At 34.4% G+C, this 26,069-nt stretch overlaps 1 protein-coding gene and 1 long non-coding RNA gene across 9 annotated transcripts in view; one reads left to right on the top strand and one right to left on the bottom strand.

The window, feature by feature from the left end:
- Positions 1 to 26,069, top strand: part of LOC129780450 (serine/threonine-protein phosphatase PP1-beta catalytic subunit) — a 179,503-nt gene that overhangs the window by 41,155 nt on the left and 112,279 nt on the right. The gene's annotated exons all lie outside the window — the stretch shown is intronic.
- Positions 11,751 to 17,133, bottom strand: LOC129780452 (uncharacterized). Its single transcript, XR_008743924.1, has 3 exons — positions 16,640 to 17,133; positions 13,106 to 13,565; positions 11,751 to 13,034 (listed from the first exon to the last, which is right to left on the bottom strand). It is a non-coding gene; the product is annotated as an uncharacterized LOC129780452 (long non-coding RNA).

The following is a 26,069-nucleotide window of genomic DNA, read 5'->3' as shown; positions in this document are numbered from 1 at the left end:
TTTGAAAAAAATGAAAAAATCTTCAATTCAGAATGCAAAAATATCTAATTCTGAATAAAAAAAAACCGATCTGTTGAACTTCGAATTTGCATTTTTTCGGATTGTGTTCAATTTGCCTTTTCAGTTCTGATTTTTATTTAAATTGGCGATTTGCATTTTGAAATTTCCTTTTTTTTAATTCAGAATTTGATATTTTTGTATTCTGAATTGATGGTTTTTTTTTCAAATTTTTCACTGGCTATTTTTTGAATTAATTAGATTTTTAAATTTAAAAGTTGCTTTTTTTTAATTTGTTTTATAAATTTTTACTAATTATTACTGTTGAAAATCTTCAACATAATTCAAATTTTGAAATTTTCAAATTCTGAATTAATAAAAAAATAACAAAAGCTCGTACAAAAATAAAAAAAGTAGACTTTCAATAAATTTTTCATTCTAATTAAAAGAATACAAATCCAAATTTTTTTAAAACTGCCAGTTTGAAATTGAAAAAAAATTGCAAAAATTTGATCCTTCAAAGTTGAGAAAGACAAATTCAAAATTTAATAAATGGCAAATTGGACACAATTTGATAAAATTGCAAATTGACAAAAGACAAGTTCATGATTTAAAAAAGCATTGCAAATTCTATAAAATTATCGGTTCCAGATTTTCCAAATCGCAAAAAAAAACCTTCAAAAAAGAGCAAACCCTCACTTCCAAAATAGAAAATTATAAATTCTAAACTAAAAAAATGCAACTTTATGGATTAACTATTTGCAAAAAAAAATTACAAATTGTGATTTTGAAAAGAAATTATAAATACAAATTGCAAACAGATATAATTTTGAAATTAAAAAAAATATAAATTAAGAAAAGAAGTTTAAGCTTATAAAATAGTAAATTCAGAATACTGAAAATTCCTATAAATTCTATATTCAAAAATTAAAAATTTTAAATTTAAATACAAATTCAAAATTAAAAAAAAAAAACAAAACATATTTTTAAAAATGCAAGCAAGATTCAAACAATTCAAATTCGAAATTCAAAAGGCTGTTAATTTTAAATGTGAAAAATGGCAAATTCAACATTTGCAAAATGTTTCTAATTGAATATGTACATTAGGGTACCAATGAATGTATGGAAAAAAACGATCTTAAAATTTCAAAAAGTTACCCCATGAGAAATGTTCACCATCTCGAAAAAACACTCTACGGAAAATATCAGTTCGATCGGACGTAATACGTGGCTTAATACGGCCAAAGTTTGAGTATTTTGAAAATCGAAAAATCACCCAAGGGGAAGTAAAGGAAATCGGTTTTTTTTTTTGAAAAAATTTGATGCCTAATGTCTTAAAATTGCATGAAACGTCAATGATTTTTCGGTTTTCAAAAAACTCAAATTTTAACGTCTGCAGTACTAGTAAATGGAGTCTGTTTGAGCTAATATTTTGAATTCTAAAAAAATTGCAGATTAAAAAAACAATAAAATTACCTGAAAGAACAGCAAAATTATTTCAAAACAATAGCAAATTCAAAGTCCAAAAAATAACTTATTTCCCAATTCAGAACTCAAAAATTGCAACAACAAAATTTTTTTTTGTATTCTTAATTTTGATTTTTTAAAGTTAAGAATTTGCTATTTTTCGTATTCTTAGTTCACTTTTTGACGTAGGACTACGTCTAACCGGAAGATATAGGGGGTGAAATGGAAATCTAGGCACTGAACAAGTAGGAAAAAATGCAAGATTTGGAACGCTTATAACTCGAGCATTTCTCAATAGATCGCAAAAGTTTTTGCATCAATTGATAGGAAATATATCTACGCATCTATCATAACGAATAACATTTCATTTTTCTTGAGATAAATAATTGAATAATTGTGAAATATCAAGCATTGTCAAAATGCACTATGTGCCCATTTTTGATTGGTCCATTTTGTGCTCCTCAAATCGTACCGACCAAAACGGGCAACCAGAGCAGCAGCGAAATAGAATGAAGCACGATTGGAAAGGAAAAAGAAAAAAATGAACGAAACATTGGTCGCAGTCTCACACATGCGTAATTCTCGAGCCAGCCAGTCAGCTTAAAAATCCCCGCTCCGCTGCCGTAAGGATCATTCTCATCCAAACCGTACACCACATCGGTTCGCATCACAACGCATCAACAAACCAACCCAAGCAGCCTTGTCTGGACATGGTAAAGGAGGAAAAGTGAAGGGAAAGGCAAAATCCCGCTCGAACCGTGTTGATCTGGAGTTCCCCGCAAGGGTAGCTAGGCCGAGCGCGTTAGTACCAGTGCACCAGTCCACCTAGCCGGCGTTATATAGTTTCGGCCGCCGAAGTGATTGATTTAGCTGGCAAAGCTGCTCGCGACGATAAGAAAACCCGCATTCGGAACAGAACACATTCGGTTCGGTGGACATCAAGACAACAGGCAGTTGCAGCGAGTGGCGAGTGGCAAACGCAATCGCAAAACGGCATCAGGTAGCAGAAGAAAAAAGTTTGTTCTTTATACAAACTGCTTTGGTGGCAAATCCAGAACAAGGTGGCATCGAGGGCGTTCGAATAGGTTTTTTTTCAAAACCACGAGTACAAAGTTTTCTAAATTGGAACCATTCCATAAAACAAGGCGCTTTTCAGGGCCATTAAACCTTCCAAAAAAGAGTTTAGGAAATACAGTTCAATGCTTTCTAAAACATTATCCAAAATAATAATAAAACACAAATTGATTTTTTCATAATTTGTTTGCCAGGATCTGATGAGTATGTGAATTTGGCAGTTGTTCTGAGCTTATTGATAGTTGGGAACTTTCCAGATTATTCAATTTTCACCAATTCTTAAATTGTTTCCAGATTGAAAGTACAGTAATTTACAATTAGTTCGACATTTAGCTAATTGGACGGACATGTAACTTATTTAGTTGGACATTTTTGTAAACATAGAGATCCAAATTATGACCTCACATTGAAAGTCGACACTGTACCACTGTCATCGCAAATGTTCAATTACAGGTTAAAATCGCCTCCAATGCGACACTGAGTGGCGCTTCGGCACGTCGCATTGAATGTAATTTACTGTACAACATGTCACAAAGCTGGATGGGAAGAAATTTTCCAACTGTGAAAGCTGTGGCGAGTGGCAACAAATCGCTAAACAGGAAGGTTTAGCCGAACAAAATGGGGATATCGAGTGATAACAAAACAATAAACTCTTTAGATTGAAGATAATTTTGTGATCCTGAAAAGGACCCTTTTTAGCCTGCATGTGAATCCAACGAGCGAACAAATCATAATGAATGTATTTTTTTGCCATCGCTCCCTTTTAACGCTCATTCGTTCGTCTCGTTGGACTCGCCTCTTTGGCTGAGTCTGCCGATTTGTCTCTATCCTGTGAGTGTGTACCGCTAGAGTATAAAACACGCGGACCCCAAAAAATATCTTATTTTCTTTCAAACCGTAAACCCGTGTGGTTGTACGGCATCGGCATCGGCATCGTGGACGTAACAAAGGCGGACAAGTTAAGGGAAAGGTAAAGTCTCTTATCAAGAACAGAGCAGCTTCGGTTCGGCGCTCATCAAGGCAACATTTAGTTTCAAGGAGTGGCAAAGTGTTTCTCCGGCACGTCGTATTAAATGTAATTTACTGAACAACATGTCACAAGCTGGATGGGAAGAAATTTTCCAACTGTGAAAGCTGTGGCGAGTGGCAAACGCAATAGCTAAACAGGAAGGTTTAACCGAACAAGATAGGAATATCGAGTGATAACAAAAACACAACACCAAAGGTTCTTTTCAGAACCATCAACATATTCATAAAGAGTAAACAGTAAACTAATCCATTTTTCAAGTAGATAGGTAGGAGAAGAAAATAAAACAATATATTTAAAATATATATTTAACAAAAGCTGTCCCCTTTGTATAGTTCTACGTCACTCCGGTTATGTCACCGACATTACCCACCCGTATTTTTTTTGAATATTTTCCATTTTCAAAAATTTTGCATTGGTTATTTTTCAATTTTAAATTGATTAGTTGTTGGATTAGTTATTTTTGAAATTTTGAATTGGCTATTGTTTTGAATTTGTTATGATATTTTTCAGATTTACACTCCGCAATTTTCGAATCAAGAGTTTGTCGTTTTTAATAAGGAATTTGCTATGAAATTTAATTAGAATTTGGACGTTTTTTTTTCTAATAAAAAATTTGCATTTTTTAAAAATCGAAAATGCATTTCGGATTTTTCATTTTTAGTTTTGTCTTCGTTTTGATTTTTTAAGGTATATATTTTTAAGTTAGAAGCTGATTTTTTTAAAAATTGAATTTGTCATTTTTTACACCTAAAAATTGCAACTTTTTGAATTTAGAATTTGCAATCCTTTGAATCCTGTACTTGTTTTTTTTAATTTAATTTTTAAGATTTGAACATTTCTTTGAATTTTAAGTTTATAATTTTGGATTTGCACCTTCTTATTGTGCTCAATGCTATTTTGGAATTTCATATTTGCAGTTTGTTGAATTTTGAATTTGCAGTGTTGGAATTTGAATTTGTTTTTTTTTTTTTTAATTTTAATTTAGAATTTAAAATTTAAAAAACGCCGATTTTTGAATTTTGATTTTTTTTAAATTCCGAAGTATGAGTTTCGATTGTAGAATTCATTTTTTAATTTATTGGTTACTTTTTTTTAATTTGCACTTTTTTCAATTTGAAAATTTATTGAATTTCAATTTTTTTAATTAAAAGTTTGCCGTTTTTAATAAGAAGTTTGCTATGAAATTTAACTAGAATTTTAATTTTGTAATACAACATTTTGTGTCAATTCGATTTTTTGGCATTTCGGAATTTTGAATTTGCTTCTTATTTTTTGATTTAGATTTGTGTATGAATTTTTTTTATGATTTATATTTTTAAGTTAGAAGCTGCATTTTGTTCACTTTGAATTTGTCATTTTTCACATTAAAAAATAGCAACTTTTTAAATTTAGAATTAGCAGTCGTTTGAATCCTGTGCTTGCTTTTCTTAATTTGAAACTTTATAATTTGATTTTTTATTAATTTGAATGTTTCAATCTCGAATTTGCATTTTCTCATTGTGTTCGATGCAATATTTGAATTTCAAATTCCCAGTTTATGCAATTTTCAATTTGCAGTTTTTTGAGTTTTGATATTTGAAATTTCTAAAATTTGGGATCTGCAGTTTTTTGAGTTTTGAATTTTCCTTTTTCTCAGATTTAAAAATATTTTAGTTTTGAATGTAGAATTTATTTTTCAATCCATCACTCACAATTTTTTGTTGTATTTGCATTTTTTTTTTAATTTCAAAATTTGTTGAATCTCCAACTTTTAATTTTTGAAATTGTTTTCAACTCGTTTTTAATTAAAAAATGACACTTTTTTCAATCTTGAATTTGTAGTTTCTTTTCGAATTTAGAATTTGCCATTTTTTGAGTTTAAAATTTACAATTTGTTAGTTTATGAATGTGCAATTTTTTAAATTTAGAATTTAAAATTTTCTATTTCGGAATTTAGAATTCTACTTTTTGAATTTTCAATTTTACATTTCTGAAATTTCAAATGATTATTTTTTTAAATTTGCAAAAAAATTGTAAATATTTTTTTTGGTTTTTAAATTTTTTAAATTTAGAAATATTTGTATTTGAAATATTACACTTTTGAATTCTGAAATTTGATATTGTTTAATGTTGAATTTTTAATTTTTCAAATTTCTGGTTTACTGTTTTGAATTTTTCTTTAACTTCCTATTTTCTACTTTCAGAATTCAAAATTTTAAGATTTTTTGTTTAAAAAATTTCATAAACTAATAGTTTATTTTTGCATTGACTTCCATCCTGTGTATTCTATACGATATAGTTGCAAAAAAAATCGATCCGAAGAAACTGATAACCAACCTATTGACCCATGTGCTCAGTCAGGACTCAAATCGACACACAGCCAAGGCCAGGAGCAGAGATGCAATGGGCAAAAGAGAATCACTAGCAAAATTGAAGGAACGAGGAAGTAAAGGCAAAAGGCAAAATGTCGCCCCTGGGCTGTAATATAATTATACAAGTAGGAAATGAGACATCCGCCGTTGCTGCTGTTCGTTCACTCATTCGTTTGGGTTTTTTGCTTCCTCCCTTGCCATTTCGAACCATCACTCATTCTCGCAGCCGAAGGTGTTCCAGGTGGTGCAGCCAGCAGGTAATCGCTTTATAATGAGCGCGGGATCTCATTACGTACTATTTTTCCGTACTCTCGTTATCGTTGTTTTCGGTAGAACTTGGAGTTGTCTAGTTTGTGTTGTGATGCGATCGTGATTGATGGACTCAGATCAATGCATTTGAAAAATTTAAGAATGTTTAGCGAATAAACGCTATGGTGTAGGGAAAATTTAATTTTCACACCTCCGGTGGGTATTTGCTATTGGTGGAAGAAGCTTCATCAAATTTCCGCGTCCGTTTCGAACCTTTCGTTTCTGTACTCGTAGAAGCCTTGATTTGCAATATAAATTGAAGCCTACACTCACCTGCACCTTGCGTGTTCGGTAGGATTGAAAATAATACAGCTCCGCTCTCGAAGGCTTCTTGACACCGTAATCAGTAGCTTTTTAACTACTTGGCTGAAGGAAAGAAGGAAGAAGGCGGGAGGGGATTCAAATCAAGCCCAAACCTTATGTCCGACGTTCTCAGGAGAAACTATTCCTTGTGATGTTGTGTGTTCCGTGTCTAAATGAAATAACTTTCCTTTTGCGTGTGTGTCTATGCATGTTAGAATCCTGCCATCCAATTTCAGTACTGAAGAGAGCTGACTTTTGAAAGGGTGTGGTGGAGAGGATGGTGCCGGGGGAAAAGTTCCGCTGGAAAACTTTGCGTGTGCTTCTCAAATGGCAATCACAGGTCGAAATTTTAAACTGAGTCAAGCAGCTCGTTACGTGACTCAAACTGATGGAAATTTTATGAGGAGGCGTTGGACGATAGAAAATTGTGTAGCATAAGCGTGTTATCCATCTGAGAAAATAATAATTACTTTTTGGACAGTTGAACTTTTGAGCGGGCGATGCCCTCATAAAAAAACACAAGCCATCACATCGTGGCATGTTTGGGTCTGCAGCGGGGGAATGGTATCATGCCTAAAACAATTGTGGAAGGGATGAAGGAAAATATCGTTGAGATTGCATTATGCCTATTGAAGTTGCACAAACAATGAGTTTGTTTGAAGTCGAATCGGCAGACGGTCAAGCATGTTTTATGACAATAAAATTGTGTTACGATTGTTTACTGCGAACCGGATCAACAGTAATTTTTTTCTTGTCATGGAGGTGCTCTATGGGTGGCTTCTACAGTATGAAAATATTTTTGAATTAACTTAGCATTTTTGTTCATAATGTGATAATTGACGGTCTTCGTGTCAGCTGATCTCGGAATTCATGAAAACTTTGAGGATGTGGAGATGTTAGCTAATTAAGTATCTTTACCCACTCAATTTTTCCAAATCAATTTGTCATCTGGAAAGTTTTGGAACATTTTAACATGTGCTTTTTTATAAATCAGTATAGCTCAAAGATAGCAACTCATACAAAACTATATCCTGTGAGTGATTTTAGGGAAATTGTCTGATATCGCATGATAAAACTAAAATTCTTTTCTAAAAATGTCATTTCAATTTCAAGAAATATATTTGGCTACAAATCGTCCGTATTGGCACATGTAAGGAAAAAAGTTTCTCTTAAAAAATGTTCACTTACGAAACGATATATTTTTTATAATGAAAAACGACAAATCCTATAAAAATGTGTCTTATGAGTGACTATTCGGAAATTTCAAATTTGATTTTTCATAATTTTCTATGAACTGAATTTTATAAATAGTCCCCCAAACGTCGCAAATGGGACACATTTTTGTTGGAGTTGCTGTAGTTTCGAGGCATTATTGGTTTATAAATTACATAAAAGTAAAAAGCTGATGATTCCTTTCCCTCCATTATGTCCATTTTGCATTTTGCATGTATGGACGATTTGTAGCTAAGTATATTGTATTTTCCTTGTGAAGCTTAAAAAAAAGCCTTAGCTTCAATCTTTGGAAAATTTCAATTTTTTAATTCATGAAACACAAATTCAAAATTATAAAAAGTGAAATTAAAATTTCAAGAACAGCCAATTCAAAATACGGGAATGTCAAATTTAGAAAAAAGTAAATTTGATGAAATGAAAAAATTGCGAGTTCAAGATCCCAAAGAAAAACGCAGCTTCTAAATTCCAAAATACTATTTCTATATACAGCCATTCCATGGCAAACCGATATAGTGGTTCTCAGATTTTCGTGAAAATTGGTAGTTTTGTTCTTTATCGCAAAACATTGGACCCGTATTTTTTTAATTTTTTATTTTCTATAATCAATAATGACAAATGGGAAAAAAAATATTTTTTCGACCATCGGTTAACTTTGAAAAATCATAACTCAAAAACGAAAGAAAAACCCCTCCCTGGTTTCGAGATATGTTATATGAAAAATCCTCACCTTTCCATAAAAAATATAGCGCCCTTGGTCCTGAGACCATGAAATCCTTTAAAAAAAATACAATTATTAATAACGAAACCAAAATTACTCTGGTATTTTTTCAAAAAAGATCAGCTAATTGGCTTTAATTTGATATGTCGATAATTTATATCGGCTTTAAAAGTTATGAATTTTCGAAAAAAGTAATTTTTTGAAAAAAGTGAAACAATTTGATTTTTCGGACCACCCTAAAATGGAAATGGTCACCCTAACAAAAAAATAAAAAAATACGGGTCTAATGGTTTGCGACACAGAACAAAATTTCCACTTCCCACGAAAATCTGAGAACCACTATATCGGTTTGACATGGAATGGCTGTATACATATATAGCAATTTCAAAATTCAAAAAGTAGCAAATCCGAAATTGAAAATAAAAAAAATACGACACTAAACACAAAGATATCAATTTCAATTTCGTTTCAAAAACAGCTATTTTAAGATTCATAAAATAGCTACTTCGAAAAAGGGCAAATTCAAAAATATAATAAAAATTTCGAAAAAGTAACATATTCGAATTCAAATAAATTGGAAATTCAAAATAAAAAAAAATGAATATTTAAAATTCAAATAATTGCTAATTACAAATTCAAGAAGAAGCAAATTCAACATTCAAAATGTTAACAAAATTGCAAATTCTAAATAAAAATGGCAAAGTTGAAAAATAAATGATCCAAAATTCAGAAAATTGGCAAATTCTAAATTCTAAAAATACATATTCAATGAAAAATTAAACACTCAGATAGCAACTTAAAATCCTAGAAATAGAAATAGCCAATTTAAAATTCCAAAGCGAATTCAAAATTGAAGAAATACCCAAACTCAAAAAGTAAGATTCGAATTCGAAATTTAAAATACGAAAGATGATACAGGGGCGGGCTCGATTATATACAGTCTCCGATTTCATATCACTGTATTTAATCGAGTAGAAAAAAAAAAGTTTTATTTGTAACTATTTTTCATATACGATTATCGCGTAAAGTGTATCACAATAGTATCGTGATTTTTGTGTTTTTTTAAAAAATACTTATTTATTCATGAATATCTAATCCCCATGAGATATCATATACTTGTGCCATCGTTTTTTTCAATCTTCGAAGCACTTCAAAAAATCATTTTTTATCTTATTCAGCTCCTCCTTCGATGCCGTCTTCATCTCATCAATCGTAGCGTAGCGTTATCCTTTCATGGGCCTCTTCAGTTTCGGGAACAAGAAAAAGACACAGGAGGCCAGATCTGGGGAATACTTGGGCGCTGGCTTTGTTCTTCCACAAATCCGGGCGTTTCTGGCGGATTGCTTCTTGCAAATTGCGCATAACTTGCAGGACATATTTCTTATTGACCGTTCTACCCTGTGGCAAGAACTCATGATGCACCACGCCCCTGCAATTGAAGAAAACTGTAAGCAAAACTTTCACATTCGACCGAACTTGGCGCGCTTTTTTCGGTCTTGGTTCGTGCGGCAGCTTCCATTGAGACGATTGAGCTTTGGTTTTCACGTCATAACCATAAACCCTAAATCTCTTTTTTGTGAATATTTTGTACCACCGATAAAAGTTGCCTCCAAGGTACCTTCTCTGTATGCCACACTCAACATTCGGAATTCATTCGCGCACTTAATTTAGTTTTTCACACAAAAATTAAAACAGGTTCTTTGATCCATTTTTTTTTTGAATAGGTAAAAATCGAAGTAGAGCCAAAACAAGTGCAAGCAAAACAGCTGTCAACAATTAACTGAACATTCAAAATGGCCGAAATTATCGGCATAAGTGAGACATAAGTACCAACATAACGCCATTAAATAATCGAAATTCGAATACACGTAATCCGCGAAAATTCAGAATTCTCGATACTCCTCGAACACACCTCGTATTTCATATATTTTTCAATTTTTTAATATAAAAAAATAATTTTTGATCCTTCCCCTCAAAGCTATAACATACCTTTCTCATATAAAAAATCCGAATTCTTTCAGGAGGTGATAGAGGATTATATTTGATGAAAAAAAAATCCTTTTACACATATGTTCGAATTCCAACAATGTCAGAGTTATTGACTGGCTCTAATTAAAAAAATCGCTACGTAGAATAATTCTGTCCATTGAAAGATGAGGAGAATTCTATACAGGATACAGTTATGAAACACCCAAATCAGTGGACTTAAGTAACATTTTGGAAGTAAACACTTAAAAATTATTGGTTTTTAATGCTTTATTCTAAATTTTATCAAAAAAATACATAATAAACATGGAGGTTTCTATCATAATAGCCAATTAACTCTTACTTTAACGTTAACATATTTCATTTTCGCTTGAAATAACTCAATAATAAAAAAATGAACTGTATATAATCGAGTCCAACCTGTAATTCGACATTTAGAAAAAAATCAATTCAAATTCAAAAATAAAATGATGACTTGATGACTCATCCCCAGCTCTTGGCCGATGCTACGGCTGCTACTATGCCGGTCTTTCTCGGCTAGTTCAGCGATTTTGTCGCAATTTTCGACGACAGGCCTTCCGGAGCGAGGCGCATCTTCGACGACCTCTACTCCAGAACGAAAACGTTGAAACCATCGTTGTGCGGTGGAAATGGAAACTGTATCGGGTCCATAAACTGCACAAATTTTATTGGCAGCTTGAGATGCATTTTTGCCTTTGTCATAGTAGTACTGTAAAATATGTCGGATTTTCTCTTTATTTTGCTCCATATTTGCGTCACTATAACTCACGAATGACTTAACCAAACAAAACACTGTCAAGGACTATATTATAGCGCGCAAAAATATCTTTCCAACAAGCTATAGTATGACTCGATACAATGAATACAACTAGAACTACGCGCTTACAACGACACCTCGCGGAAATACCGCAGGACTTTTTTGACAGCCTAATATATATAGCGCCCTCTAGTCCAAAACCATGAAAACATAGAAAATCAGATACAATCAATAATTACGAAAACAAAATTTTCCTATAAAATACCAACTATTTGTCTTCAATTTGTAATATCGATCATTCGAATCGGTCCAGTAGTTCAAAAGTTATGAATTTGAAAAAAGGTGAAAAATGGATTTTTCGTACCACCCTAAAATGAAAATGAGCACCCTAATGAAAAAATAAAAAAATACGAGTCTAATATTTTGCGATAAAGAACAAATATACTACTTTTCACGAAAATCTGAGAGTAACTATACCGTTTTGGCATGGAATGGCTGTATAAAAGAAAGATTTTGTCCGTACGTATAACTCATCATCCCAATAGAACAGATGATCAGATTTAAGCTGTCTTTATTCAGTTGTGTTCGTCTCCACTCAAATTAAAATAATAGAATAAATTGTTGAATATCGAAGAAAGCTAGGAAAATTCGAAAAAAAATCGAATACGCTTCTCCTGCAGTTCTGCTGTGAATGGTTTGTCCAATTGGGGTTCATTTGTTCGACTGGAATTGACGTTGACGACATTGAACTTCGTGTTTCGTTATTGTAAAAGTACAGGAAAATATGTTCTTGTGCGGTCTTTTTTATGCGATTTTCTGTTTTTGTGCGGTTGTTTTTGTGCGATATATGAAAAGGAGCACATTTGCCGAAGTTATCGTCCATTTAGTTTTTTTCGATGGTTTACCTGCATTTTAATGCGAAAAAACCATGTCTCGAAACACAAATTTTGGGCGGATCCAAATTCGCCGGGCCCGCTAGTAAAAATCTAAAACATAACGTAACAATGGAGGCGTGAGTGGTTTTGCGTACATAAGACATAGTATCTCTAGAAAATATATCTCGAAAACAAAGAAAAATATTTTCCTGGATTTTTGATATTTATTCAGCATATTTAAAAAAATTGTTTAAATATTCCAGAGTTTGCTTAAAATATACCTAATGTTTTCTACAGCAAAACAAACGAAATTGATTCGCATGTCTTTCCTGATCTATCTCACAAACTTCACCCGTTTAAACACATCAGGACCGAATAATCCAATCGTTACATCAGAATGAAACTATCCCCCTTGAGAGACCTGCTAAGCGGGCCCGATAAGATCGCATTCCGTGCGAAGAGGCTATTCCCGGCTCTTTACCGATTAATTCAAAAAGGGTCGCCATATTGAACAAAAATGCCACTCTCTTTAACCTACAAACCCAGATCTGGATCGCTGTGTAGAAAACCAGCACCTTGCGTCCTTGCGTCTCGAAGCAGCTTATCTCGGTGTCCACTCCTGCGACGACGAGTGGAAGAATGGCACTTCCCATATTCCCACAAAATTGTCCGTTGTGGCGGTAGAGTGGAAATGAGAACACTGTAAGGAATTGTTCCATTTCTTGTCGTGGATGACCTCCCGCTCTCACCAGAAGAAAGTGAAATCCTGCTAAAAGAGACTCGGGATACCACGTCGTGACCTTTACGCGGAGCAAGCTGCGGCGTTACTGTTGTGGGCCTATATTCTGATTGTTGTGGTGGATACGGACAGCGCATTAAACAATCACGAGGTGTTAGTTTTTTTTTGGTTTGCCTATGGAAATTGTAGGAAGATGGTTGTGTTGTATCGTTAATGTAGATCTCAACATGGAGATGGTGCTATACATCATTTAGTCACCTGCTGTGGGTGTGTGCTGTGTTCCGGAGTCGCTCATCGTCTCTTACATAAGAATTCCATTAGTTCGAGGAGCATAGATTTATCGGGACCAAAGTATGCAAGGATTGGCTTCGGCTGGAACACGCATGGCGCCGATGGTCAATACGATGCAAACTCGGCACAGATCAGAAACAAATCAATCGTAGCTTTCCGAAGACCCTCCCACCAGGTACATTTATTTGCCCCCGCAAAACATCCAGCGTATCATCCACATCCACTGGCCCACGCCGAAATGTCTAACTCCATCCTGCTGTACTTCCGAGGAAAATCCGGTGGTATAAAAAAAAGGCCTGAGTAGAATTAACAGAGAGGAGCATCAACACTGCGTGGGTTATACGTAATATTGTGTACCTGCGATTGTGTTTGGGAAAGAAAGGAAAAAACATCGGTCGGTGTCTTGAGAAACCGCTGAAATACACAGAGAACACAAATGTTAAAAATAGAATTTGTTCCGAACGAATCCGGCGTTGTTTTGTGCTCATCGTGGCGTTCTGTTTGGCCAGCGTCAACTTGTATCGCTCAGGTTCTAAGCCGAACCGGTTATTACTGCTCCGAGCGAGCGCGTGAGCGATTGCAATATTCTGTCAACTATATTTACAATCTCGCATTATCACATTTCTGACTGAAATAGCTGCTGTTGCTGTCTCCATTCCGGAAGGATGGAATACGCAATTAACAAATATTTTCTTTTGCTCTGCTTTTTTTTTAAACCTCTGACCTATATTTTGTGTTTTTTTTTCTGGTGTAGACATATTTATTTATGGTTCCCGGTAGATTAGGTATTGTCCAAAATATTTACCCGCGTTTAGCAAATTCATATTGGGGAGGCAAGCGAAAGATAAAGGTAAATTCGGTGATGAATTATCCATTGCTCATCGTTTAATTTGCATCTCAAGATAACAACCCAGATGTATTGTACCGATGAAGTAACGCGAAAACGTTTTACTTCATGTTTTATTGTGCGTTGTGAAATTCTTCAGATTGATTTTTGGAATTTCAACCCAACCCAAGATTGATCGTTAAATTTCATTTTAATTTCATGAAAACATGCTTTTGAGTATTTTGTCTCAAAACGACTAATTCATTGAACCGTTCCTGTTATATGCAACTAAAAAAAATATATATAAAAATGGATTTCTGTCTGTCTGTCTGTCAGTCTGTCTGATTCTTAAGGACTCGGAAACTACTAAACCGATCAGCATGAAATTTGGTATGTAGGGGTTTTTGGGGCCGGGGAAGGTTTTCGTGATAGTTTGAAACCCCTCCCCCCTCTTTTTTAGGGGGGGGGGGTGGTCTGCCATACAAATTAAACACAAATTTCTACATTACTCGGGAATTATTCAAGCAAATGAAACCAAATTGGGCACATTGAGGTTTTAGGGTGCAATAAATGATTCTATGGTGGTTAGGTACTCCTCCCCCTCTCTTAGGTGGGAGGGGGGGGGGGGTTGGAGGTGGTGATAAGACTCTCTACCCCCCTCTCTAAGGGGGGCTGCCATACAAATGAAACACAAATTTCTGCGCAGCTCGAGAATTAATCAAACAAATCGAGCCAAATTTGGCAGGTGGAGGTTTTAGGAGGCAATAAATGTTTCTATGGTGGTTTCACACTCCTCCCCCTCTCAAAAAAAAGGGGAGGTGGGTTTGAATAACTCAAGAACTAATCAAGCAAATGGAATCAAACTTGACATAGAGAGGTTTTAGGGATCGATAAACGTTTCTATGGTGGTTCGACACTCCTCCTCTCTCTCTCTCTAAGGAGAGGCTATGATACAAATGAAACACAAGCCAAATTTGGGATGTGAGGGTTTTTGGTTACGAAAAATGTTTCTATGATGGTATGACACTCATTCCTCTTCTGGAATACAGAGGGGTCCCGTGAAAATAATACACATATTTCATCCAAACATATACCTACCAAACATGACAATTGAAATTTTTCGGAAAACTCTGAAGAAAAAGGGGAAAATGGGGAAATCCGGAGGATTCAATTCGCATATGTTCTACAATTACATAGTGACAAGCGTTGTTAGTCCATTTGATGTTTGCGCAAACGAAATTGATCTTGGTTAGAAAGTCGAAATGGATTTCAGTGCGATTGGGCCCATGAACGTGCGCTTAGTAAGAAAACGTGAATGTGATTACGAAAAATAAATTTTGGGCGAGACGAAGTTTGCCGGGTAAGCTAGCATTCAAATAAAAAAAGTTCAACTTTTGCTTAATATATCATGCGTCTCCATGGGAGTGTTAAAATCCACATTTGTCCATCGGTTGTATTTTGCCTTGCACGAAATTTTATTTATAGAGCAATTTTACACAATATTAACCAGCCGCTGCTCCAACCCTTTCCTATTGTGAAAACTTTGTACATGAGGTGGCAATTAAGGTCGCATTCAAAATCATTAGATCGATAGTTTTCAAAAAATCATAACGCGAAATCCACCTGTCTAACTGAAATCTGATGTTCGGCTAAATTGTTGGGAAATCAATTAACTTTCTAGGGAAAAGAGAAATACCACGTTGGAAAATAGCTGAATCGTTGAATTTAATAACAAAACTTTTTATACATCAAAACACTCTTCTCAGATAGTTTAAATATACTTTTTTTAAATACTTTTTTAATTTAATAAAGTGTGGCGGATAGTGATACCGTGTCAGATTTATGAAAATATAGATATCAATTTTGAAATAAAATAACAAATTTTAATACGTTTCAAAATTCTAAATTATTTGTTCGAATAAATTTTCAACTTAAAAGAGAACAATATTTACTATTAAAAAAAGTAATATAACTATTCAATCTACATACAATTTTACTCGAAAAAATATTTAAAGTGACCCTAAGATCATTCTCGAGATATAAACCACGTTATATAATGAAAATAATGATTGTTAAATTTCTATACAATGTCGAAACTTTTGTCGTAATATCCAGCAACAGCATGCATTTTATATTATTTTACGAAAACGATTTCATTAGACAAAATTTTATTATATGCAATCTAGAGAACAACTAGTCTTAGAATAATACGTCTTATACAATGCGAAAAATCTCCAGATGAATCCGAATCGGAACTTTCCTCTGTCTCTGATATATCGGTATTTTTGAAAGCAATGTTCAATAGCTTCCGTGCCTTTTTAAGCGCTGGGTTACTGACCGCTGTAGGCATGAAATCGAATGGTCAGAGGTACTTGGCTGTCGTTGCGGCGTTTAGCCTAATGCAAACGAGACCTAAAGCGCACCTGCTGTTCGAATCGTTTCGTTTGTGGAGAGGTGAGAATTGACGTCTACTTGGAGCGCGTCGTTCTCAAGAGGGGGAATGTGCAAAAATTAATTATTCGCTTCTGCTTCTGGCTCGTTGAGCGGGAGGCAAAAGTGATTAAAAAAAATGACACTCTGATCGGTCTATCTGGTAGTGCCGAATCAGTATTTTCGTAAATTATCACTAACTAAATATAGTAAGAACGAATAATTCACTTACGTGGGGTCCTTGGTTCCAGTGTGGTAAGTTGTCGTGCCGGGGGGTCCTCAAATCCAACAACGGATTTAATCCTTCAGTTGCGGATGCTGCTGCGGGTACCACTTAGTGATGATTTCTTATTTCTTCACTGTTCCACTGTTTTTAACACTGTCACTACCGAACTGTGACCGACTGCTACAGCGCCAATTATGGGTTGAAACCCTGAACTTTATTTCCTTCTTCACTTAACAGCTAATGAAACAAGACTGACGCTCGACCGATAGGCGATCGGTGTTTTCATAATCATCATTCTCTTTCTCATCCTTGTTTATCCTTACTAATTCTACTTATGTAACGTTATCGCTTGGCGTTGGTCTATCTAGAAAAGTAAACAAATCCCATCTGCTTTGTGCCGTTCCTCTCGTGATGGTACAGTACCGGCTTTGATGATGGCTGGTTATCGATGACGGTTGATTGTTACTTGTTGCCTAAGTTTGTGATCTCGTGGCTTGGACCGTCGCATAATTATATACTGAAAAAGACGCGCAATGACAGTAGCTTTCCAACGAATATATATTTAAGAAATTGCAAATAATTTTTTTTGTAAATAAAAAAAGAGTACTAATTTTTTTTCTCATTGTATATTTTTTTAACAATTTAACATCAATGCTCTAGAACTTTTTCTAAGACACTATTTTGATACGACTCATAGTTTTTGAGATATAAATTATCAAAGATTTCTCTTACTAAAATGGATACACCCTTTTCAAAAACCTCATATTTCCGCATAAGGGATAATCATTTAAAAAATATATATATTTATTGGCTCGTTTGTTAGCTCCCATCAATTCGACAATTTCGGCCATTCTTTCTTTCGGATAATCGAACTGTTGCAAGAAATATTGCACATATTCTTGTAATCCTTTGTCACAAGCTATCTGCAGGGCATCATCACCTGCATGCGTCTTGGCGAATGGGTCAGCTCCACGGTTCAGTAACAGTTCAACCGTATTAAATTCTTTACGTTCTACTGCGTAATGAAGAGCAGTTTTACCAGAATTGTCTCGTTCGTTGATTTCAATTCCCTTCCAGATCAAATAGCTGCACAGTTTCTCCGATCCGATCGAAGCCATAAGACATGTTTTACCGCTGTGGTTGGGCTTGCGAACGTCCGCACCTCTCTCCACCAGATGTCGAACAAATTCCAGATTCAGTGTACCACAGGCGATCAGCACCGGCGTTGATCCACATTTGGAAGGAGCATTCAATTTTGCCCCTAGCTTGAAGAGACATTCAACGATTTCGATCTTCGAGTATTTGCTGGCCCATCCCAGAGGGGTGAAGGTATCTACAGAATTACTATCTGACACGACGCCTTCGTACCACTCGCCGCTGCACAGTTCCATGTCTGCATGGCAAACCCCTATAAGATACTTGGCGATTTCAACGTTTCCACGCATACACGCGATGGCCAGTGGTGTTAAGCCAGTGTCCGTTTGATCCACCATTTCCTTGCGGATGCCCCGGGATAAGCGATCGATTCGGTCCCGTAGATCCCTGGAAAGGTGACCATTGTTCACCCTCGCCTCCCACAGCATAGACTTCGCTACCTCTTCCTCAGTGTTTGTTCTGACCGATAGTCCCATATTAGTATTTGTTGATGAATTGGTTGATAACTGCTTGTGTTTCGCTTTCGACAAATGCTCTTCCAACACTTTGAAATGATGAGTACGATATTGGATTGATACTTTGGTATGACTGGTTAGTTCTCAAGAGATTGTATCAATATATATCCACTATAGGGTAAAAAAAACCTTTCAAAATATGTACCCTGGCTCTACGAATGTGTACCCATGCTCGCCCAGGTAGAGAACATACTGTACCTCAAAGTTTCGTTGGATATAGGCAGTACTTTGGCAGACCACAATATTTTTGCGGTAGATATTAAGGTGTTAACGGATGAATAAACTTACCGCTATGTACTAGCTATAATTTCCTTCTGTTTGTAAAGGCCGCTGGAGTTCTCATGGTGTGGGGCTATTTCCCGTGGGCTGGGGTGGGAAACTTAGCGCAGGTCAACGGTATTATGACTGCAGATGGTTACATCGACATTTAGTGCGAGAACCTGGAGGAATTCATGCTGAAAATAGGGCTGGAGGATAACACCATCTTCCAGTAAACTGACCCTAAAGGCGCGTCCGCATTATGCCGAACGATGCCGATCGCCTGTACCAGGCAGGGTTGCCAATAGTATTTTTCAAAAAACTGGAAGATTATTCTTAAAGAAAACTGGACCTTGTAAAACCGTCGGTTTTGATTTATCTGATACACCTTTTGTACCCATTCCAATGCTTCGAAACTTCGTGTAGTATTCATATGTAGATCATAAAATGGCGAAATGAACCATTAATTAATCATATCATTCGAACAGAGAATGACGTTTCCCACTGAACATTACTGTGAAACAATATTTGAGGATCCTTTTTTCTAGAATCTCTAGAAAATACGGTTTTATTTTGGAAAATCTTGAAAAATCTCGTGTTTATTATTTCATGTTAAAAAAATCTCTGATAGATCGTTGTAAAACTGCTCGAAAATGTGATCAATCTGTTCTTCTAACTCGAAATTTGTCATTTCTGTAATGTTTCTTTGGACCATCTACGTTGCTATCTTTTCCGCACTAACGAAGAGTGTAGAATAAAAGAACCTAACCGTACTTCCGATTTGACGTTTTGACATGTGGCAACGAACAGACATTAAACACGAAAAACTGTCATCTCCGTGCACTCATTTATGCAGAGATCTATGCATTAGATTTCTGGAATAATTTTTGATTGGATTCCACAATATTTTTTCACTACTGAATTGAGCACAATCAATACGAAAACAACACTGCTCAAGTTTACTTTGGTATTTAAATTATCAATTTGTTTTATGGAAAACATATTTCTCTGCAATTTTTTATCATGTCCTTTGGTATTTTACTTCTTATATCAGACTTGTTCAAACCAAGTTTTGGTATCAATATCAAAATGATGTATCGTTAAGTATTTTTTTCCTTGAAAATACTTGTTGCTTGGGTTTTATGCTCACACAGACAAATTACATCGGAGTTGGGTGGGTCGTCTAATTCTGTGATTGCAACAAAGGGTTGCCCTCAAGGAGGTGTTCTATCACCCCTCCTTTAGTTACAATAGTTGACGACCTTCTGCTAAGTTTAGAGGCAAAACGATTCGAAGTCGTCGGCTTCGCCGATGATCTAATCATAATGGTACGTGGCAAATTCAACGACGTGATATCGAGCAGAATGCAGATGGCCTTAAACCTTGCACAATCTTGGTGTATCGCAAAAGGTCTTAGCATAAATCCCTCAAAAACAACAATTATTCCTTTCGCCAAATAGGAAAAAAAACATCATCTGAAGTCTTTAAATCTAGGGGGAGAGGAAATAAAATGCACCGCTTCAGTAAAATATCTAGGCGATATCCTGATTCAATAATAAGAAAGACCAATACAGCCCCAGGGGTATGTTCTAAAATGATAAGAAGAACGTGGGGCAGTGGTGTTCCAGAAATTATCTGGCTCGAGATACAAGTAGTAGCACCCAATAAACGATCTAACGTCCGTTAGCGTCTTGAGCTTGAGCTTGAACTTGGGTAGACTGTACAATTCGTAGTTGCTCTCCGTGATTGACCTGAACCTACCAAATTGCACAAAAAACACATAGAATGACGCTTGGGACTGGCAAATCGTTCTCGTTGTGCAATTTTCGGTGATTCGAGCTTTAAATGGTCAATAACGATGTTGGCCACGTCCTTACAGTCACCAGGGGTAGGGGAGGAACGTTGGTATGATATACGCCGCCCGAAGGCCAGAAGGGTCGCCTCTATAGCGTGGTTCCCTAGCGTTTATCATGGAAGGGATAGTTGTTAGTGGGAATGGTTAAGAAAAATCAGGATTCACTGCGGTAAGTGAAGAGTTTCATGCAGATTCTATTTTCATACTACTTATCTCCAGAGGCGACGCGTGACCAACAGAATTAAGTTTTTACAACGTTTGGTATGAATAAAATTAACAACTAAGTATTTACTTTTCGAAAATGATAGCAAGTTAACAATTCGCATTGATGGCATTGAGCTTCGTTTACTAGTTTAGGGAAGCGTAAAAAATTGAGTGATTTTCAGGCGGAATGAACGCGTTTTTAAAATTTAAATTATGAATGAAAAATAACCTTTCCGTATCAAATTAGCATTCTGTTTAAATGAAAAACACTTTTGTTTGCAGGTGGTGAAAAAATCTTGTACGAAAATTGTTTCTGAAGACAACTTTATATTATAATGAAAAGTTTCAGTAATAATGTTGGGAATGTATAGACAAAGGGTTAAATAAAAGTTGTAAAAAAGTGTTTTTAAGTGATTAAATAACATGATGTGAAAATTTTCATTCAAATTTTAACATTTGAAAACTGGCTTCGTATCTTCTATTCTGATGAGTATTACACTAACGAGATAGGGACCCAAACTACGGTCCCTAATTGAAAGTCGCCACCAGACGTCGACACTATTCCTTTGTCATCGCGAATACACGCTTTGTCCAAAAAAAACGTTTTGAAACGAAACCTAAACAATCAGTTGACAGATGTTCGACAAAGTAAAAACTATGTTCGAATTCGAACATGCGTTAAAATGAAATTAGTAAAGTAAACTTTTATTTATTCAAGTAAATTCTAGGAAAGTTTACTTTACTTGGAAACGGGCAGAATAAGTAAATACTTTTTTTATTCATACGACCTCTTGTTTATATTGATATTGCAGCGATATTAAGAAAGATAGAAGTTGGGTATCAAAGAACAAATTGTAGAGCGATTAGAGAGCTTTAATTTTATTAATAGAAACAATCAAGAAACAATCAAGTTTAATGAGATGTTCGACTACTATATCCTTTACTAAATTTTCTTATCTTTCAAACGGAAGCATCAGAATCGTCTTCCGTAGCGTACTTTTTAATGTAGAGCCAGTTTTCGGCAACAGAGTCCGCTACAGAGAAAAAGTTCTATAACTCTGTCATTGATAAAATTCGAACATATGCATAGAAGGATTTTCTTCATCAAATATGATCGTCTATCACCTCCTGAGAGATTCTGGATAAATTTATTTTTTTCATGTGAGAATGGTGTTTTCTGACTATAAGGGGATGAATCAAAAATTAAATTCTTCTTTTATATTCAAAAAACAAAAAATATGCATAGAAAACGATTGAAATTTCTTTTTCTGACTCGATTATATACAGTGAAAATAAATCCGAAACTGTATATAATCGAGTCGGCGCTGTATTTCAATACAGTTTTCCCCTGAAACTGAAGTCCAAGATGGTAAAGCAAACTCTACGGAACATCAATTTTATATGATTTTCAAAACTTGGAATTTTTGTAACAATCGATTCGAGGCTCAAATTATGAATCCTGATGTGATTTAAAACAAAAAATGTCATTATCAATCTCCTCCTAAATGTAGCCATTCTGGAATTATTTAAAAAAATATTTCTAATTTATTGTCTTTTTTATAGTAAATAGTTCTTCTTAAAGAGTTTGTCGAGTTGTAGAGTCGGGACTTTATTCGCACCTTCTCTCGACTCATGTCCAATCACTGTTCGTTAGATGCGCTACTCTTTCGTATTAATCTTGCCGACAACAATCTTTGTGTTTGTGGCCAAGGTTACCACGACATCGAGCACGTTGTTTGGTCGTGCGAGCTGTATCTTGTCGCCAGATCGAATTTAGTAGTCACCCTTCGGGCCCGAGGAAGGCAGCCCATGGTGCCGGTGAGAGACGTGTTGGCTCGGTTAGACCTTGATTACATGTCCCAAATATATGTATTCCTTAGAACTATCGATCTTCGTGTGTGATTGTCCTTATACCCTTAGTTTTTCCTTTTCCTTTTCCTTTGTGAGAGATCGGATCCCTTCTTAAGAATAAGATGAAATGTAAATACATATTAGATATAAGATAGGTTTAAGAATTGTGATGAATTGTGTGATGAGTGCGATTGAGAGTGTGAGTGTGATCATTGTCAACATATCCTCATATCCCCTCCTTTTCCTGAAGAAAATATGTCACCCTTCTAAACTCGAGTCGACCGCGAGTAATCGGTTTCCTATATTATTAACATTAGAATTAAGGAAAAATGTATATATACTAGTAACAATACAGTAAGGAGTTCGGCTCCTTTAAACCTATGTAACTGAGCCTGTAAAAATAAACGATTTAAATAAAAAAAAAAGAGTTTGTCGTGTTATACCATCACGTTAATGAAATTTTACGACTTTGTTTATAATTTCGAACAACTTTTCCAAATACATCATTATGGTAAAAATATATGTTTAGGCGATACGTTGAAAAACATTTGAAGACATGTGAATTAATACACAACGTAGCGATATTATAAAATCTTTTTTTATCTTAATACAAATTTTTAACATATTTTTCGTGTTGCACAATCGAAACACGAACAATTTTCAAAGTATATTTGAAATCCCATCAACACAAATACATCTCGTTGATTCAACCGAAGCTTATGGGTACGAAAACAGTTAACTTGTTAACGTTATGCCAAGATTGTACCTGAAGTCAGGTATCTTTAAAGTACCTCTGTATATGTATATAAAGTTATTTAGTGTCAAACATCGTTCATCAGTCGAACAATCTTCCTTATAGAGTGAATAACAGTATACCATAATGGACTGTAACAAAATTTTCTCGTGTTGTAGACCGTTTCTGAAAAACGGTAAGAAATGTTCATGTGAAAAACGTTTCTTAACCGTGTCAGTGATTGAGAAACTTAAGTTAATGGGAAAGTAAAGATATTATAGATATTGCAAATTAACGTTTTTTTTCGCGTTTAAGCATCAACACTCTATAACTCTTTCAAAGACACTATTTCGGTACAGCTCTAAGTTTTTTAAATATAAGTTATCAAAGATTTTTCCCACTAAAATCGATACACGCCCTATTGAAAAGATACACTTGAGTCAAAATATTTCCAATTGTTGTGGAAAACTCATATTTCCTCCAACCCAAACGGAATACAAACTTTCATTCGAATCAAAAATACCCATGTTTTGCCATTTGTCGATTTCTTTTGGAATTGCTCTATAGTGGTGCCGTGTTTCCATTTCTATGACACTTTTTCTAAATGGTTCAAATTTTGCAAAATATTTAAATTTCGTATTTTTTTTGAAATTCATATCCGACATGGCAACTCTATACTTCAAACTTTGTTAACCCGGTTTTATAATTGAAATGTATTTGAAAAATCGAAGTAAAGAGGGGTGTTTTGATATATAAGGGTTTTTATTATTGAATTCAATTTTTGAGTGACATTCCATAACGTTGTTTTTAAAATGTTGTCTTTCTTAGATAGTTCATTAATTTTCCAACAACTACATCATATTTTAGTCAGACATCTGGATTCCACGTTTCCAAAAAGAAACAGTCGTGATTCAAATTGAAGATATGAGAACGGAAATTGATAACAAAAATGATTAACAAAATTGGGGAAGGTTTAAGTCGGTTGATTTTGAATTGCTCTATACCTCCATCGAGTCATTCTACCAATCGAAACGAAACCATTTTAATTTCATAATTTTGTTTAGCTGAAGTTTTGCCAATTTGTTCGGCACTAGGTTCGTTACCATTTTACGGATTTTTTTTTAAATACTTAAATACGGCCACGAATAATTTTTGAAAAGTGATTATGCAAACATGATATGGTTTCAGAAAATAAATTATAACGCAAAAACGGGAAAACGCGTTATTTGATCGAAATGGTGTCTTAGGCAAATTTATAGATTATAATTTTGCGGATTTGAAAACAGTTCACTGACCAGAGAAAAGGAAAGTAAATTTTAAAATGGAATATCTCAAAAAACTACATTTTTAAAAGAATCTAATTTGTTTACACAATAAAGCCAGTATTGTCTCCAACAACTGTAGAAATTTGATCCTCGGCAAATGAAAAAAATATTTTCAAGGCATTTAAAAATTTGCACGTGTTTTATTAAAAATTCTAATCCAAAAACTATAATACAGGGGAACTTCGATATAACGTACCCTCGATATAACGTAACGTGATATAACTTACACATAACATACACATTTTTAAAGTGAAAAGGAATAACTTTTTGAATATTTTTTTATCTAAAAAAACAATAAACTATCTGTATTTTGATACTATGAAATTTTTTCTACCATTCATCAATCCCGAAATACAACTGGTTTTGTGATTCCGGATTCTAAATGCATCATGCTTCAATTAACAGTACGAAGGGAAACATCATGAGAAAGGCTGTTTTCGTCTTCTCATTGAAATCATTCAATAACCTTACCCAAACAACAACACAATATAGTAATATTAGCTACGTTTCTGAGTTCCTTATTATGCGTCGATATAACGTACAATTCGATACAACGTACAATTTTGAAAGTGAAATGTACGTTATATTGAAGTTACCTTGTATTAACAAAATTCTCTTCAAAGGGTGATGTAGGAACTATAGGAAATATTTTAAATTTTCATGAAAAAATAGATTTTTTTTAATTACATTGAAAACAAATTTTAGACTTTAAATTAATTTTTCTCAAAAACGTATTTTTTGAAATTATAAAAAAAAACACATGAATAGTCCTTACAATTACCAACAAGTAACACATACATCGGAAAATGGGAAGATGGACTTTCACAGGGAAAAACGTTTTCTAACGACAACTTTTGTATGTTTTCTTTGGAAAACAACTACAACTTATTCTAATTTTGTTTATTGTCAAGAAAGCGGTACACCCAGGTTTTTTACGCGGTTTTTTTCTCGCGTTTGGCATGTTCTTGACGTGTTTCTAAATAAAAAACAGTTTGCAGAATATTTCAATTCGCGATAATCTACACACTAAAATGTTACGATTGAAACATTCATAGTAATTTTCCATAAAAACATGAAAAATTTATTGTTAGGAAAAGTTTTTCCAAACAGCAGTGCCATTCGTCCGATGTATGGACAACTTGTTGGTAATTGTATGGAAAATTCATAGGGGAGAAGGAGGCAAGTTGGCGAGAGAGGCAAGATGACGAATCGGTAATTTAACCCGTTGTAATTATTGTAAATCATAACAAGGCCAAACTTTGTATTCGATAACTCTGTCGAAAACGTTATCACAAAAAAAATTAAAAATTAAAATGTGAAAAATCGTGATTTTGTTATTTTTTTTCCGTGTTTTTCAAATTTCATTATTCACTTTATGAAGAAAGTTAAAATTTCAAAATAATTTTATACATGATAAAGGTACTCTATTGTACATAATCTGTATGTTTCCGGCGAGTTTCAACCATGATTTTTTTTCAGCTAAATTTAGCAGTTTGGAGAATTCTATGAAAGCTATAGAAGAAGGTTCGTTTGTTCTGGG

This window comes from Toxorhynchites rutilus, chromosome 3, assembly GCF_029784135.1.
Source record: "Toxorhynchites rutilus septentrionalis strain SRP chromosome 3, ASM2978413v1, whole genome shotgun sequence".
Lineage (NCBI taxonomy): Eukaryota > Metazoa > Arthropoda > Insecta > Diptera > Culicidae > Toxorhynchites > Toxorhynchites rutilus.
The sequence above is the reverse complement of the archived record's forward strand: the minus strand, read 5'-3'. Positions and strand labels throughout refer to the sequence as shown.